We start from the raw sequence: 17,071 nt of genomic DNA on the forward strand, positions 1-17,071 counted from the left end.
TGTATTCTAAGACCTGTGACATTAGGATAAGAATAACATGAAAGGCCTGGAGAGACAGCTCTGCAGGTAAACGTGTATGCCACCCTTGAACACATATAAAAGTGGAAGGAGAGAACTGACACCATACACACGGCACAGCAACGCACACAAATACTAATAATAACTGTTGGCATTCGGTCTAAACTCCAGCCCAGAGTTACCTGGCAACAGCCAGGTATGCCCCTCCCCACAGTTACCTGGCAACAGCCAGGTAGGTCTGACCCACCATACTCCCTCCTCTCTCTCTTGCTTTCTTTTTCTTCTCTCCCTTTTTCCTTCTTGTTCCTGCTCTGTTCCCCTCTCTCCCCATTCCCTTCCCCACCTTCTCTCCACGTGCTCATGGCTGGCCTCTACTCCTCTCTCTCTCTCTCTCTCTGCCTTTCTCTATCTCTATTACCCTCTTAACTCCCCTCCCCATGCCCTGAATAAACTTTATACTACACTGTCCTGTGACTGAGTCCCTCAGGGGGAAAGGATGGGTCCACTGAGACACCCCCTTCCCCTATACCATAGAACATATCCCCTTTATCTTTATAAACACATCAATAACAACAACAACAACAATAGTAATAATAATAAATTAAATAACATAGAATGAAATCTATAACATTTAAAGAATATTGTCACGGAAATGATGGGACAGTCCACAAAATGGGTTTTAAAAAAAAGTCTTTGCCAACTGTACATTAGACAGAGAATTAACATCGACGGGTTCTTTATAAACAAATTAAACCCTTCAAAACCCCACAAATTATCTAGCCAGTAAATGAAACTGAACACACACACAAATGGCCAATGTCTGAAAATTCGTCCATTATCCTAAGCCATCAGGGAAATGCAAGTTGGGTTTGAGATTGTGGGGGAAGGGGAGCCAACAATGATGTGGGGAAAGGGAAACATTTATTTTAATGGTACAGTGACTCTGGAAGTTGGTATGGAGAGTCTTGAAACAATTCAAAGTAGAATTATCAAGCCAGGCATATGCGTATAATCCCAGCACTAAGGAAACAGAGGCAGGCTGATTTTTGTGAGTTTGATGCATATATAGATGCAAATGCTGTAATGAAACCCACTGCTTTGTTTGCTAATTAAAAAATAGTAATTTCCAAGCGACTTCATGAATAGGGAGGCAGCAAAATGTATTTATTATGTTGTTATACATGTAATAATGTGAATATTCTGCTTGTGATATTAAATCAGTTTACAAGGCTGTGGCAGTTTATGCCTGGAAGGTGAAGTCAAGACCGTAGAAATTCTGGGTGCTCAAATTTAAAGCCACCCAGGAATACACAAAACCCTGTCTCAAACAACAGCACCACCACCACCACAGCTGCTGGCGCGCCGGCGCCACCACCATTAACACAACCAGAAACAGCAACAAGGAAAAGAGCTAATGTATGCTAATTCCATGAGTTATTTTATTTATTTTATTTTACATGTAATTGTATTTACTTCCTTAATACTTGGAAACAAGTTGTATGCTAAAACAAAAAATAATAAACTTAGCAGTTGCCTAAGCAAAGCAACTCAAAGTAGAAATATTGTATAAAGGAAAACACATTAATAATCTGTAAGAAACATCAAAGAGTAGAAAAGACATTCCTTGGGTACCAAAAACAAAGAAATCAAAGCTACTACACTGAAGCCAAGGCAAGAAATGTGGCCAAACAAATACAAAGGGGACTTTAAGGAGGAAGAGCTGCCTGCGGGAAGCCAAGACATCTATCCAAAAAGAAAAGGATAATTCACAGCCACACTGGCACCACAAAAAAAAAGGCCTTTTCCTATCACTACTTCTGCTGTGTACTGAATTTATCCCACTCCAAGAGATGAGAAGATGCTACCTACCACATACCTACCATGTAGTGACATCTTGCCTTTCTTTAGTATCCTTTTTGTTCACTGACTTTTATGTAGTCATCTTTTTGCCTAATTACCTATTTTTCTTATTAGTTTATAATAATAACAGAAACGGGAGAAAACTTAAAGAATAATTGAGGATCAAATGATTTTTTTGGGGGGGGTTTCGAGACAGGGTTTCATTGTGTAGCCCTGGCTGTCCTGGAACGCACTCTGTAGACCAGGCTGGCCTCGAACTCAGAAATCCGCCTGCCTCTGCCTCCTGGGTGCTGGACTTAAAGGCGTGCGCCACCACCGCCCGGCAATATTGAAGTTCTTAAAGATATATTTAAATATATAAGTTTAAAAATAAAAACTTTTATGATAAGATATACCACAAAGAATTCAGAAGGAACTTATTTGCTTTGCATACAAACAGTAAAGCCTTTGTAATTATCACCTTAAACTAGTTATATTCGAGGCCAACCTGGTCTAAAGAGTGAGTTCCACAACAACCAGGACTAGACAGAGAAACTTTGTCTCTTTTCAGTTGTATAGTGTGAATCAAATTATTAAAAATAATTTGATCCGCCGGGCAGTGGTGGTACATGCCTTTAAGTCCAGCACTTGGGAGGCAGAGGCAGGAGGGTTTCTGAGTTCGAGGCCAGCCTGGTCTACAGAGTGAGTTCCAGGACAGCCAGGACTACACAGAAAAACCCTGTCTCGAAAAACCTTAAAAAAAAAAAAAACCAAAAACTTCAATATTAAAAAATTACTGCAGCCAGGCATGGTGGGGTAATTTAATCCCAGCACTCGGAAGGCAGAGCAAGATTTCAATTGTATAGTCTGAATAAAATTGTTAAAAATCATTTGTTCCTCAATTATTCTTTAAATTTCTTCCTGTTCCTGGTCCTTTTGGCAGATAAGGCGTATTTCAGACAAAACAGTATTATTATGAAGACTGGTCATAAAACAAAGGAGTTCAGAAAGACACGGTTAGAAAGTCTACACAGGAACCAGTAAGATGACTCCGTGAGTAAAGATGCCTGCAGTACAAGCCTGACAATCAGATCTGCATCTGCTCACCCAAAAGCTATGAGATTGATGTTTTCATGCCACCTAATAACACAGTAGCCATTTGCCGGCCGATGCTTCAATGAAGGAATAATTTAAATTATCAAGTTTAATTATGAATTACATTTCTCTTTTTTCTCCTTTTGCCCCTCCTGGGGATTGAACCTAAGACCTCATTCATCTTGGTAAAAGCACGCTGCCATTGAGTCACAAACAACAACAATATTTATTATGGATTTCACTTGTGATCCATGATAGGAGTGAGTGAAATAGCAACATGGGGGCTTTACAGCACTAGTGTAGTGATAGAGCTTGCATAGTGTGTTCCATCAACCTTTGCCCAGAAAAAAAAATAAATAAAATTAACAGGAGTTTGAAGGAAGTTGATTCAAACCTTGATGGGTGATCTTGGGGATGGGTCAAGATTTTGGTAGAGGAAATAAACTCAGATGTAGTGAAAATATCAAAAGTAGAGTTGGGAAAGGAAGTCTAAAGCTGTTAGTGAATTGTTGGTGTTGGAGGGATGGCTCAGCAGGTAAGAGCACTGGCTGTTCAAGAAAAGGACCCAGGTTAGGTTCCCAGCTCCCATGTAGCAGCTAACAACTGCCTGGAACTACAGTTCCAGGTGATCTGACACCTTTTTCCACCTTCTGAAAGCATAGGCACACACACACTGACACACACACACACACATACACACACACACACTATACACACACACTATACACACACTATACACATACACTATACACACACATACACACACTATACACACACATACACACACACTATACACATACACACACATACACACACACACTATACACACACACATAAACACACACATATACACACACACTATACACACACACACATACACACACACTATACACACACACATATACACACACACTATACACACACACACATACACACACTATACACACACACATACACACACACTATACACACACATATACACACACACATACACACTATACACACACACATACACACACACTATACACACACACTATACACACACACATACACACACTATACACACACACATACACACACACACTACACACACACACACATACACACACACACACATACACACACATACACACAAATACACACAGAGAGAACCAAACAAAGAAAAAATTAATAGATGAGTTTGCTTTCTTATAAGAAAAAGATGGCTTTTAAACATTTGAAGATGCTGTAAACATTGCTTATATCACGGAAAATTTAAAAATATTACATTCACTTGGTGGCACAGCAGAAGTGCTTGAAAGCACTAACTGCAATTCAAGTTCAATCATAGCACTATGGAGAAATCGACAGGTGCAGAGTCAACTGGCGCAGCAAACTATCTTGTTTTATTTCAACAAACTTGCTCAGGTACCCCATTACTGGAGTGGGGTGGGGGGGTGTCAAAGGACTCACCGAGTCAGAATGTCCTTCAGACCAAAGGTTTATTTGAGCCAATGGCACATAGTCTGAGGTAATGCTTTAGACCACCCACAAAATCAAAAGGTTACGGTCCCATAATGAGGGGGAAGTGTACCTCAAGAACGCCCCAAGTTGGTTGACATTACAAAATTGGATTAAAAGGTGCTTTAAACTTAATAGTTTGGGCTGGGGCGGATGCTTAAAAAGTCCCAAATACATTTTGAGATAAAGGGACAATTGGAAAATTCTGCAGGAGAATGTGTCTAGTGAGCACATGACTTCTTTGATGTACCACTGCCCAGCGGCTTCTAGGCCCTGAGTGCATGCGAAGCGGAATGTGTCCTTGCCGGTAGCTTTCTGTGTTTAGGGCTTTGCTCCCTGAAAGGCCCATTTCTGAGATGGACACACTCCTCACTTATGCGACATAAGGTTTTCAATTCAGCCTTTTTTGTTTTCAGCTTCTTCATTTAGGTAAAGGGAACAGAGGGACACATTTTATAGAAAAGGTGGTGGTAGGGGGCTAGACGGCACTGAGATCATTCTGGCCACAGCCTGATGAATTATGATGTCTTTATCAGGTGGCAGTCTCTGAATCATAGGCTGGTATCTGAATTCACACATCAGAGGGCTAGTCCTTGTTGGTTGGATGGTGGTTTAGGCAAATCTGGATAGCAGATGGAGTAGAAAAGGACCTATGGATATAAAAAATCAAAATGGTTATAAAAACGGTGACAGCTGGCATAAGCCGGTCGATTCAAGATGAGTGCTGAAACCATTTGTTCCTGAATTTGATAACTACTTCCAGTTTTTGAAATATGGTCAGCTTTGTTGCTACAGCCTGACCTAGCCTGAATGACGTACAGAAAAGCTCCACTGCTTTTCCCCTTTTCTCTTGCCAAGAGATTTAGGCCTCTTCTGTTTTGGAGTGATACCCGACCCATTTTTTGTTTTCATTTTTAAATACTTACTTTACGCACATGAGTGTTCTGCCTGCATGCATGTATATGTACCACATGAGTGCCTGGTGCCTGCACAAGTCAGAAGAGGGAGTCGGATCCCCAAGAACGTACTGCATTGGAGTTACAGGCAATTGCTGATGCTGAGAACCAAGATTCTCTGGGAGAACACCAAGTGCCCTTAACCTCTGAGCCAACTCCCCAGGTCCAATCCTAGATCCTTGTTAAACACTGAGAAATTTCATCAAGGATTTCCTGTATGTCCTGGGATAAGGAATAGTAGTGTACACAGTACATTGTTGGACCTCCTAATTCCTTTGCCAGCATCTGTCATTAACCCCAGGATTATGAGGAAAAGGTAAGAATTAATCACACATCTTCTGCCCCACATGCAGCCATTCAAAGCTCTGGTTCTTGGGAGCAACATTTGTGTTGGGGAAGGGCATAAGTATATCAGGTGAAAGTTCCAGTCTAGTTGATGAGGGGACACAGGTCAAGGGGAAGAACTCTTCTTTGAACATACAGATGGTGAGGCTAAGGGAGAGAAAATGTAACTGAAAGGGTCCTGATCTGGGGGGTTTAGATCATTCTATCAGACTGAAAGGGAGCTAGGTAAGTGTGTCCTCATCAAGTGTTGAAGTGTGATCCTGGAGTGCGTGAGAGAGTTGGGATACAGCAACCTTCAGGATCAGATCTGCCACTGTGCGGCCTACTCTGGGTTAGCTGGCCTGCAGACCCCTCAATCTCACTGTAGCAGTACTGGGGTTATAGATGTGTGTCATTGTGCACAGCTTTTTTTTTTTTCCTGGTTCCAGGAACCAAATTCAGGCTGTCAGATTAGCACTGCAAATACTTTTATCCAGTGACCCAACTCCCTGGCCTGGACCTAAGATCTTGAATTAAGAGGCATGAGCTGTCTGCTTTTCTGCAAACTAGAATAGGTGTACTATAGGGGAGCTGGCTAGTTGGAGGTCCTCCATCAAAACAAGGTGAGCGATGAGACAGACTCCTGAAAGCACACACCATGGAAAATTGAAAAAAATAAAAGCTAAGAAGTTGACCAATGAAAATCTGTTTTTCTTTCTTCTCTCTCTTCCTCCTCTTTCTTTCCTTTCTTCTTTTTTTTTTCTTTATGGAAAATTTATTACAACTTTTCAACCACGCATTACGTTTTCTTCTCAACATCTTGCTCTGCAGCTTCCTTCGCCCTTTTTGCTCGGATACCAAAGAGCCGGGCATTGGCACGGGCCATACGGAGACTGGCAAAAGCCTTTAAAGTCCTTCTCTCCTGTGATGATTCTGGCCTTTTCCTTTTTGTACACATTCCAGATGGGCATCACAGGTCCTGTCAGCTGGGTGGCCAATTTAAGTTCTTCAGCAGAACAGTCTCCCTTCTTTGGAGCAGAAGGCTTCCTTGGAGCGGTACTCCTTCAGACGCCGCACGGTGCCCTGCAGTGATTCCGTGGATTTGTTTCGCTTCCTTGGGTCCACAGAGATGCCGATGGTGCGAGCCATTTTCTGAGTTCCTCCAGGCTGAAGCCCCTGTCAGCCCGCACCTTGGTGTGGTATCTAGCTGTAGGGCACCTCACGATGGGCCTGATAGGACCAGACGCAGGACGAGGGCCAATGTGGCGCGCTTTCGCTTGCCGGGCCTTGTGTCTGCAGATCTTGTGTAACTTGGTTGAAGCAAGTGTCTACTCGCTGCTGCCAGTCCTTGTGGAAGTGGGGCCTCAGGATCATGCCATTCTGCCTGAGCGCCATGGCTGCCTCCTGTACAGGAGAACCGCTCGGCAGAGCAGAAAGGTCTTTCTCCTCTTTCTATCCTCCCTGACACTCTCTCTTGACACATGGTATCATGTACTCAAGCTGGCCTTGAAATCCATACGTAGATGCTTATGACCTTGAACTTCTGGTCATCAAGCCTCTATCTCCTTCTAGGATTACAGGCAGCATCTCCAAACACAATTTGAGAATTTATTTATCATACAACTGGCGAACGGTGATCTTTCAACAAAAGGTGGTGAAACTATTGACCAGATTTCAAAACAGAACAAAACGAAACACTTTCATTCATTATACAAATATTCATTCCGATGAATACTGGATTTAAAGGTACAAAAGAAACTTTATATGGCATCTATGAAGAAAGATAAAGGAAAACTTCTGCGTTGTTTAGAAATGGCTTTGCAGGAACAGTAGTAATTCTAGATGATAAATCTGGACTTCTCTGGGTACATCTGCAGCCAAGAGACCACTTTACACACAGAGTTAAAAGCAGAAGTGAACAGACAATCCAGGACCAGTTTTCCTATTGTCAGAGGAAAGTTTAAAAAAACAAATACTACCTCCATCACAGAACCCTCTGTGTATTCATGTTTACTTTCATAAATAACACAGATAGCTACATTCTGAGATAACTAATACTATACACATGTATTTTCTAGGTCACTACTTAATCCAGAAGCAATGATGTCACCAGTTAAAGGACACTCAAAACTCACACTCTACTTTCTAGGTCCATTTTTCAACAGGAAATATCCAGGCTCCTCAGAGTAATGGTTAAAGTTAGACTTTGCCAAGGCAAACTACAAGGTCAGCATTACCATCTTATAGTACAGGAAGCATTTGGGAGGTGGCGGCAGCAAGAGCTGGAGTTCAGGCCATTCTGGACTACATAAGACCCTATCACAAGGGAGAAAAAAAGTAGAGACTGTAAAGGGTAGATTGATAGCTGGGGATTGGGGAGATGGATCAGTGGTTAAGAGCACTGGCTGCTGTTGCAGAGAACCTGGCTTCATTCCCAGCACCCACATGACAGCCCACAACCATCTATAATTTTCAGTTCCAGGGGATCTGACTGATTCTTCACTTCAGAGATCAAGAGAAGTGACTGGGACATATGTTAACAAGCACAAGAATAAGAAGCATAAAAATTGAGGGGCTTTGCTCACTCTTCTGGGGTTTTCTTCATTTATGTGTTCAGGGCACACAGAAGGCTGAGTAGAGCACTGAGAAATGATTCACGGACCACACACTTTGGGCATAAGCAGTGTGGGGAGACTTGGAAAAAATACACACAGACACACAGACACACAGACACACAGACACACAGACACACAGACACAGACACACACACACACACACACACACACACACAAAGAAACCCTACCCAGAGCCGGGCGGTGGTGGCACACGCCTTTAATCCCAGCACTTGGGAGGCAGAGGCAGGCAGATTTCTGAGTTCAAGGCCAGCCTGGCCTACAGAGTGAGTTCCAGGACAGCCAGGACTATACAGAGAAACCCTGTCTCGAAAAACCAAAAAAAAAAAAAAAAAAGAAAAAGAAAAAAAAGAAAAAAGAAAGAAAAGAAAGAAAGAAAGAAAGAAAAAGAAACCCTACCCAGATCTTCCTCTCATACAGAACAAAATCCTTATTCCATACAAGAAGGGCAACAAATATTACAGCCTCTGCCCAGGTGTGAAAGTCATCTGACCGTGGTGAATGGACAAGAAGGGGTTAAAAAAACAACTCTGGGGGAAAAGGTAGAAATAAATACTGAGTGTAAAATTAGGGGAGGGAGCAGGGGGCAGGAGTAGGGAGTAGGAAACTACCACAAGATCCAAGGACATCATTTCCAAGACGAAGATATAATAAATCAAGCAGTTGAGGCACACTCTCTGCTAAGTTTAAAGAACGTCACAAAGCACAAATGAGTGAAGACAGTTGCATGGAACAAGACCCCTGAGACACAGCACAAAAACCACCCGAGGGTAATAAAGTTATTTAGGAAACCAGAGGCTATGACTCCCTGTCAAACACCCTACAAAGATGTATCACTCTGCGAAAAGTAAGCCTCAGCTTCAGCTCCAGAGCAGTAAGGCAGAGCATGCAGTGAGGCCCGGGATAAAGCAAGACAGATACCAGAAAGACATCCTCAAGAAAACTGATTAGGAACACGATGGCGGAAAGCAAAAGCCTAAGGATGCTCCCAGTCACAATAGGGAGGTTAGTGGAAAGCAACAAACAGGAAATTCTAACTAGCTGGAAGCATTAGACTGAAGAGTAAGAAGCATAAACTAGTTTAACACAGAAAATGAATCTGACTCATCACTCAATCTGTCTTATATGAAAGCTCATAAGTAGGAAGTGACAGATTGAAAAAGAGAAAAAGCTTGCAAATTAAAGGTAACTGTCCATGAGCCTAACTTAATTTAGAAGCTTACATATAACTCCACTTTCCATAGGAGAGCAGGAAAGTGGGGGATGTTTACACTTTAGGTGGGAGTAGTAAAGTCATTTTTTTTTTAAGAATTCAATAAACTTAAAGAGAAACATAGAATGGGCTAGGACTTTCTGGTGAGCCTATACCAGTGGTACCCAAACTACCATGGGTGACAAGCCCTTTGGCAAACCTCTATTTTCAAAAACATTTACATTGAGATTCACAATAGTAGCGAAACTATAGCTATGAAGTAGCAATGGAAATAATTTTGTGGTTAGGAATCACTGCAACACGAGGAACTGTATGAAAGGGTTCACACGCAGCATTAGGAAGGTTGAGAATCACTGCCCTAGACAGACAACTGCTTGTTTACTATTTTTATGGAATATTAGATGAAACCAGGATAAGGCAATGATTTAGGACAAAGGGGTATCTAAGTATATATAGTTTCCAGTTTTTCTCCCTGTGATACAAGCAGTTTAATGAAAACCTAAGGAAAAGCCAGGAATAGCGGTGCATGCTTTCTGAGTTCAGGGCCAGTCTGGTCTACAGAGTAAGTTCCAGGACAGCTGGGGCCACACAGAGAAGCCCTGTCTCCAAGGGGGGAAAAAAAGAAAAGAAAACTCAAGAAAGATAATAGGGACAATTATTATATTCCTCAGCAGGTCTGAGCTTTATCAGCAGACTAAGATATACAGTCCTAGTATCTTCTACTCTCATTTGATATAGTAAGCATAATAAAGCACCATGTTTGAGAGTGGCCATTCTTGGACTCTTTCATAGGCTTCAAACACTACCTTTACAAAAGGACATAAATTTATTTGAATCCCACTTTAGAACAATATCACCAAGAGCCATGGGAGGGATGGGGGAGATAGTTCAATGTGCAAAGTGCTTGCATCGAGTTCAGCTCCCAAGTACATCTATAAAATCTGGGCATGATGGCACAGTGCAGCACTGGTGGGTAGAGACCAGCTCCAGGTTCAAAGAGAAACCCTGTGCATCAGTCACTTTTCTGTTACTGTGAGAAAATGTGGCCAAGGCAACGTATAGAAGACGGAGTTTATTTGAGCTTACAGTTCCATGATCGAGTGGAGGTGGCAGGCAGCACGCATGGTAGCTGGGGCAGCAGCTGAGAAGTTGAACATCTTGAACTGCAAGAGTGAAGCAGAGACAGAGAAGTCAAAATGGTGCAGGTCTTTAAACTCTCAAAGCTTGTCTCCAGTGACATAATTCCTTCAGCAAGGCTGCACCTCCCTAGCCTTTCCAAGCAATAGCACAAACTAGGGATCAAGTATTGCAATGCCTCAAACTATGGCAGATATCTCATTCAAGCTACCACATCCTATCTCAAAAACATACGGTACGGTTGAAGAGATGGCTCAGCAGTAAAGTGCATTGTCTGATCTCCAGAGAATGTAGGTTCATTCCCAGCACCTACAAGATACCTATAAACAGCTGTCAACAACTCCAGTCCAGGGGATCCAGTTCCCTCTTCCTGCTTCCCTGGGCACCCAGCACACACACGTGGTATGCATACATACATACATGGAAGATACCCTTACCTAGGAAATAAATACATTTAAAGACTGCTGGGCAGTGGTGGTGCATACCTTTAATCTCAGCACTCTGGGGGGAGAGGCAAGTAGATTTCTGTGAGTTTCAGGCCAGCATAGTCTACAGAGTGAGTTTCAGGACAGCCGGGGCTACATAGGGAGACCCTGTCTCAAAGAAAAAAAAATGAAAACTAAAAACAAAGTGGAGAGCAATAGAGGAAATCACCTGAAGTCAACCTCTGATCACATGACACACGTGTGCACACAAACACACACACACACACACACACACACCAGTGCCTGGGACAAAAACAATAGATTAGCATGTAATTAATACAAAGTAATGGTTAGGTATGATAACAAGAGCCAGAGATTAAGTTCAATGCTGTTCCCCGCTAAGAGTGGCATTGAGGATGTAGTGTAAGTAATAAGCATATTAGTTGAAGTCCTGTTAAATCTAAATAAAAAAATAGGCCATACCAATTTACCCTAAAAAATAGGAAGGCACACTACTCGAAATCACTATGACGAGCAGGCTGTAGTTAGTTCATCAAGCCTATAGCCCTGCATTCTGGAAGCTAAGAAAGAAGATTGCTGTGAGTTTGAGGCAGGCCTAGGGTACTAGTGATTTCCAGGTTGGCCTATACTGCAGAGTAAGACCTTGTCTCAGAAACACCCTCCAATAAAAGAAAGCAGTGCAATATATTACCTAAAATTTTCAAGTTTCAACAATAACAGCCAGATATACAAGGAAATAGGAGGGTAGGATTTGTATAAGGAACAGAAACCTTAGTGATAGAAAATGATTTAAAACACAGCTCACACTGGATGCCTGGGACAGGTGAGAACAGGAGCTAGAAACTGCTCAAGCCGTCTAGGGCATGACCCTTGAAAGCAACCGCTCTGAGTTTTATCCTAGGCCAGAAACTGGGAATTGCCCTTGCTCCTGTCTTGGTAGGAGACCAGGAGTGCAAAATGACCACTGTCATAAGAAAAAGAGAAAATACTTTATGAATATCAGCAGTTGAAGAACAGCCCCCAGAGCACCCCACATTAAGTCCACCCTGCAGGCAATGGTTATGCTAGTGTTTGCTAAATTAAGACAAAAGAAAGTGATTCCTTGGAAAACAGAAATTATCATAGTTGGGTTATAAGTCAGATATCAGCAGAAGTACATTTATCTCCTGTAGAAACCAAATCCATGACATAAAGGCCTCCATCACGCAAGACACATCATCAGGTTTAGCATCCTTTCAACACCAGATCTTCAGGCTCTTATTTGTAATCTGAGCAAGAGGGAGGCTGAGTCAGGAGGAGCGCTGCAAGTTTAGGGACTATTCAACACGGTGCATGCCATGTAGCTTGCCCTACAGAGTCTTTAAAACAGAAACAAACAACAAAACCCGGCAGCTTTCCTAAAGCAAATGTAAAGCAGAAGCCACTTCCCAATTATTGGTCCAGATTACCCTGATAACCAAAACTAAAGAGAAAACAAACAAGTAAAAGAAAATCAAAAATACAAATCACGCTGGGCAGTGGTGGCGCACGCCTTTAATCCCAGCACTTGGGGGGCAGAGGCAGGCGGATTTCTGAGTTCGAGAGTTCAAGGCTAGCCTGGTCTACAGAGTGAGTTCCAGGACAACCAGGGCTACACAGAGAAACCCTGTCTCGAAAAAGCCAAAAACAAACAAACAAACAAACAAATCAGTATCGCTTGGGTACAAAACCTATAACAAAATATTAAATTAAATGAAATACCACATGGAAGGAATTAGAGCTTGGGGATATCTTAGTGGGTAAAATGTTTTCTGTGTACGTGTGAGGGTTTCATTTGGATCCTCAGTAACCATTTGTTTAAGGAAGTGTGACAGCATCTGTTAATTCAGTGCTGGGAGGTAGAGATAGTCAGATCATAGGGCTTGTAAGAAGAGAACATACTACGGGCAAATGTAGTTTATTGCCAGACCACAGGGGAGGCTAAACTTTTTAAAAATCAATCCATATGAGCTAGGCATGGTGGAACATGCCTGTAATCCTAGCCCCTGGGAAGCTGAGGCAGGAGGATTGGGACTTCAAGGGTAACCTGGACTACAAGTGAGACTTTATCTTAAATTTTAATTAGTTAATCAATTAATTTTAAAAACCTGGGCTGGGAACATCGGTCAGTGGGAGAGTGCTTGCATAGCACGCTCCAGTTTTAACTTCACCATTGCTGAAGTAACTGTGGTAATGCCATCTTGTCCCTGTCTTACCCTGACTCCACTTTGTTCAGGTATTTTTTTCAGCCCCTAATCTCCTAAAAAGTTCTGTCCACCTTGGCAGCATATTCGGAACTTTCCACGTCCCTGATCATGGCCCAGATGAATAATCAACATATCAGCTGAATGTATAACCAAAAGAAACGTTACCAGGTTCCCCTGACCCATGTGTGCCCATGATGTCATTGCAGTTATTGCCTTTACAAATGCAGTACCTTTGAGCTTCAGTGCTCTTTGGAGCAAGAGTCTGAGCTCTGTTGCAAGCTAATAAAGGACTCTAATTTGGCCTTATATGCATAGTGCTTTGGAACTTTCTTGCTTGGACTATAACTGCAAAATAAATTTTCCATACCAACAGTTGACAGAAGAAACACAATCATATCAACAGATGCATTTTAAAAAATCCAATATTTATTTATTAATTATTTATGTGTATGCATCATTTTGTGTGTATGTGTGTTCATATATATGTGCATGTGTGCGTGTGGAGGCCAGAAGTTGATGCTGTGTCATTTCAATCACTCTTAATGTTAGTTTTTGAGACAAGGTCTCAAAGAACTTAGAGTCCATTATTTGGCTAGGCTGGCTGGCCAGCAAGCTACAGTAATTCATTTGTCTCTGACACCCTCACTCAACTGGAGTCATAATTGCTTGCCACCATGCCCAGTGTTTATGTTCTCAGGTGCTCCTGCTCATACAGCAAGCACTTTCCAACAGAGCCATTTCCCTAGCCTCCCCATCAATGTTCTTTCATGATAAAAACTGTCAGTGGAGGAGCTGGACGGATGGCTCTGTGTTCCTGTTCTTGCAGAGGACTGGGTTTCAGCTTCCAGCAGAGATGTCCAGCAGCTATAACTGATGCTGAAGGTCCTTTGCTACACATTTATCATCTTGCTATTGAGGCACTATAGTAGCGACGCTTTTTCTTTGGTTATATAAATGAAACTTTATAAAATTTCAATTTATAAAAAAAAATTCAAAATTCAATTTCTAGTAGTTTGTTGCTAGTACATTAGCTCCTTGATTTTGATTTGAGACAGAATCTTATTTAACCTAGGCCGGTGCCAAACTCACAAGCTAGCTGAATCTAGCCTTGAACTCCTTCCTGATCCTCCTGCTTCAATCTCCCAAGTATTAGTAATTCCAGTAACAGGAGATCTGACATCCTCTGCTCTCCATAGGCTCCTACGTGCATGTGGTGTATATAAACTCATAGAAACATAACTAAATACATCTTTTTAAAAAATTCTCAACTAAAGGCTGAGAAATAGCTCAGTGGTTAATAGCACTGTCTGCTCTTCTAGAGGACCCAGGTTCAATTCCCCGAAACCTACACAGAGAAACCCTGTCTCGAAAAACAAAAACAAAACAAAATAAAATTCCCAGAAACCACATGGTAGTTCATAACTATCTGTAACTCCAGTTCTATGGGATCCCCTCACACAGAAATACATGCAGGCAAAACACCAAAATATATAAAATAAAAATAAATTTTATAATAAATAAATTTTATGTAAGTCGGGCGGTGGTGGCGCACACCTTTAATCCCAGCACTTGGGAGGCAGAGGCAGGTGATTTCTGAGTTCGAGGCCAGCCTGGTCTACAGAGTGAGTTCCAGAACAGCCAGGGCTACACAGAGAAACCCTGTCTCGAAAAAGCAAAAATAAATAAATAATATATATATATATATCCTCCCAGCTAAGCAGGAATAGAAGGAAATGCTGCTACAACAAACCATATGCACATACAAATCACAGAAATGCTTAAAGTCCAAAATTTGTCTCTTAAGATTATAATAAAACTGCAGGGCAGTGGTGGCGCACGCCTTTAATCCCAGCACTTGGGAGGCAGAGGCAGGTGGATTTCTGAGCTCGAGGCCAGCCTGGTCTACAGAGTGAGTTCCAGGACAGCCAGGGCTACACAGAGAAACCCTGTCTCGAAAAACAAAAACAACAACAAAAAAACCAAAACCAAACCAAAACAAAACAAAAAGATTATAATAAAGCAAAAAAGATCTTTACCGCCAGTGTAGAGCAGGGATGGTTCCTGTTCATGCAGTAATGTTCAAAGATAAAAAAAATAAACAAATAAAATTTAAAAAAAAAAGGAGAGAGAAAGGAAAAATATTCCGAAGCCTGATCAACACTGAAGCCACGGACACGAGTGTCTAAGTAGACTATCCAAAGGAAAGTAAGGTGCTGTGGGTCATCTCTACAAGACTCCCTGCCTCAAAAGAAAATGAAAACTGTAAGGGCCAAGAATGTAGCTCAGTGGGACAGCGTTGCCTAGCATGTCTCATCGTGAGTTTCATCCCTAACACTGGGGAGGGGGATGTTTGGAAATAAAGAGAAAATCTGAAAGAATATACAAAAGGATAACAAATAAACAGTAGATTGTTTCACCAAGCTGGTACTATCCAAGGCCAGTAATAAAAATCCGTGTGAAAGCTGTGTGGAGTACATCTGTAATCCCAGCACTTGGGAAATGAAGACTGGAGCGAGGATCAGGAGTTCAAGGAAAGATTCAGCTACATGGGGAGTTTGGGGCCAGCCTGAGTTACAGAAGATCCTATCTCAAAATAAAACAAAATCAACGTGCTAATATGTTAAAAACAAACCAGTATAAACTGAAAATTTGTAGTCTCGCTTATGTAACGATAGGAAAAACATCACTATTATAATGCTACCATAGCAAAGTGATAAATGTATAAGAAACTACATTCAGCATCTTCTATATGCTGAAAACTAAAATAAAGCAAAGCAAAAAGGGCCTTAATGAAATGTGATGTTCCCAGACTGACCTACAGATGAAAAGCAATCCAAAACTCCTAGCAGAAAATTTATGGACACTAACTTACTGTGTCAATTTACAATACAGAATGCTCAGAGCTTGAAAACTGTCATTCCAACCAGGCATGCTGGAACACACCTTTAGCCCCAGCACTCAGAAGGCAGAGGCAGAGGGGCAGAGGGGCAGAGGGGCAGAGGGGAAGAGGGGAAGAGGGGCAGAGGGGAAGAGGGGAAGAGAGGCAGAGGCAGAGGCAGAGGCAGGCATATCTCTGTGAGTTTGAGGTCAGCCTAATAAATTCTAGAACAGCCAAGGTTATATAGAGAGACCCTGTCTCAAAGATATAAACAAAACAACAATAAAGCAAGCCAACAAATAAATAGCCGGGGCACAGGGAGAGCAATGCCATGGAGAATCCAAAAATTCTTCATGATTTCTATCTCCAGGACACCAGGTTTTCCCAATGAACATCTGAGAAAAATCCCATATGCTTAGGAGGGTGCAACCACCTTTAAATATATTCAGCCATTTCAAAATACAAAAGAGTGGACCGGACTGAACAAGGCTTCCACTCAAAAGAAACTGCTTTATCAGAGACGAAAGGAGATGAAAAGGGGGACATATCTGGGTACCCAATTCCAGCCTGAACTTTCCAACCCACAGCTCTCTTGCCATCATATCTCACTTACATGGAGGGGGAGAGATAATTAGGAGGGTGGACAATTGTGCTTCACAACCCAGGAGCACAGAAGCACTAAAAGACAGAATAATCAGGGCATTCAGAGCATATTAAATCCCCACATACCTTACTACTACACTACAGGCCTATACACTGTAGTTTCTTTTACTGGTTACATCATACTTGACTTTCAAAAAAAAAAAA

At 41.9% G+C, this 17,071-nt stretch overlaps 1 long non-coding RNA gene and 1 pseudogene across 1 annotated transcript in view; both read right to left on the reverse strand.

Annotated features, from left to right (window-relative positions):
• Positions 1-4,315: 4,315 nt before the first annotated feature.
• Positions 4,316-17,071, reverse strand: part of LOC114624489 — a 16,106-nt gene continuing 3,350 nt past the window's right edge. Inside the window, exons 2-3 of the long non-coding RNA XR_003711941.1 lie at positions 10,665-10,741; positions 4,316-5,102 (exon numbers count right to left, since the gene is read on the reverse strand). This is a non-coding gene — a long non-coding RNA (uncharacterized LOC114624489). The remainder of the gene's footprint in view (positions 5,103-10,664; positions 10,742-17,071) is intronic.
• Positions 5,109-7,507, reverse strand: LOC114624488 (annotated as a pseudogene).

Source organism: Grammomys surdaster, unplaced genomic scaffold (assembly GCF_004785775.1).
Source record: "Grammomys surdaster isolate TR1022 unplaced genomic scaffold, NIH_TR_1.0 207, whole genome shotgun sequence".
Classification (NCBI taxonomy): Eukaryota; Metazoa; Chordata; class Mammalia; order Rodentia; family Muridae; genus Grammomys; species Grammomys surdaster.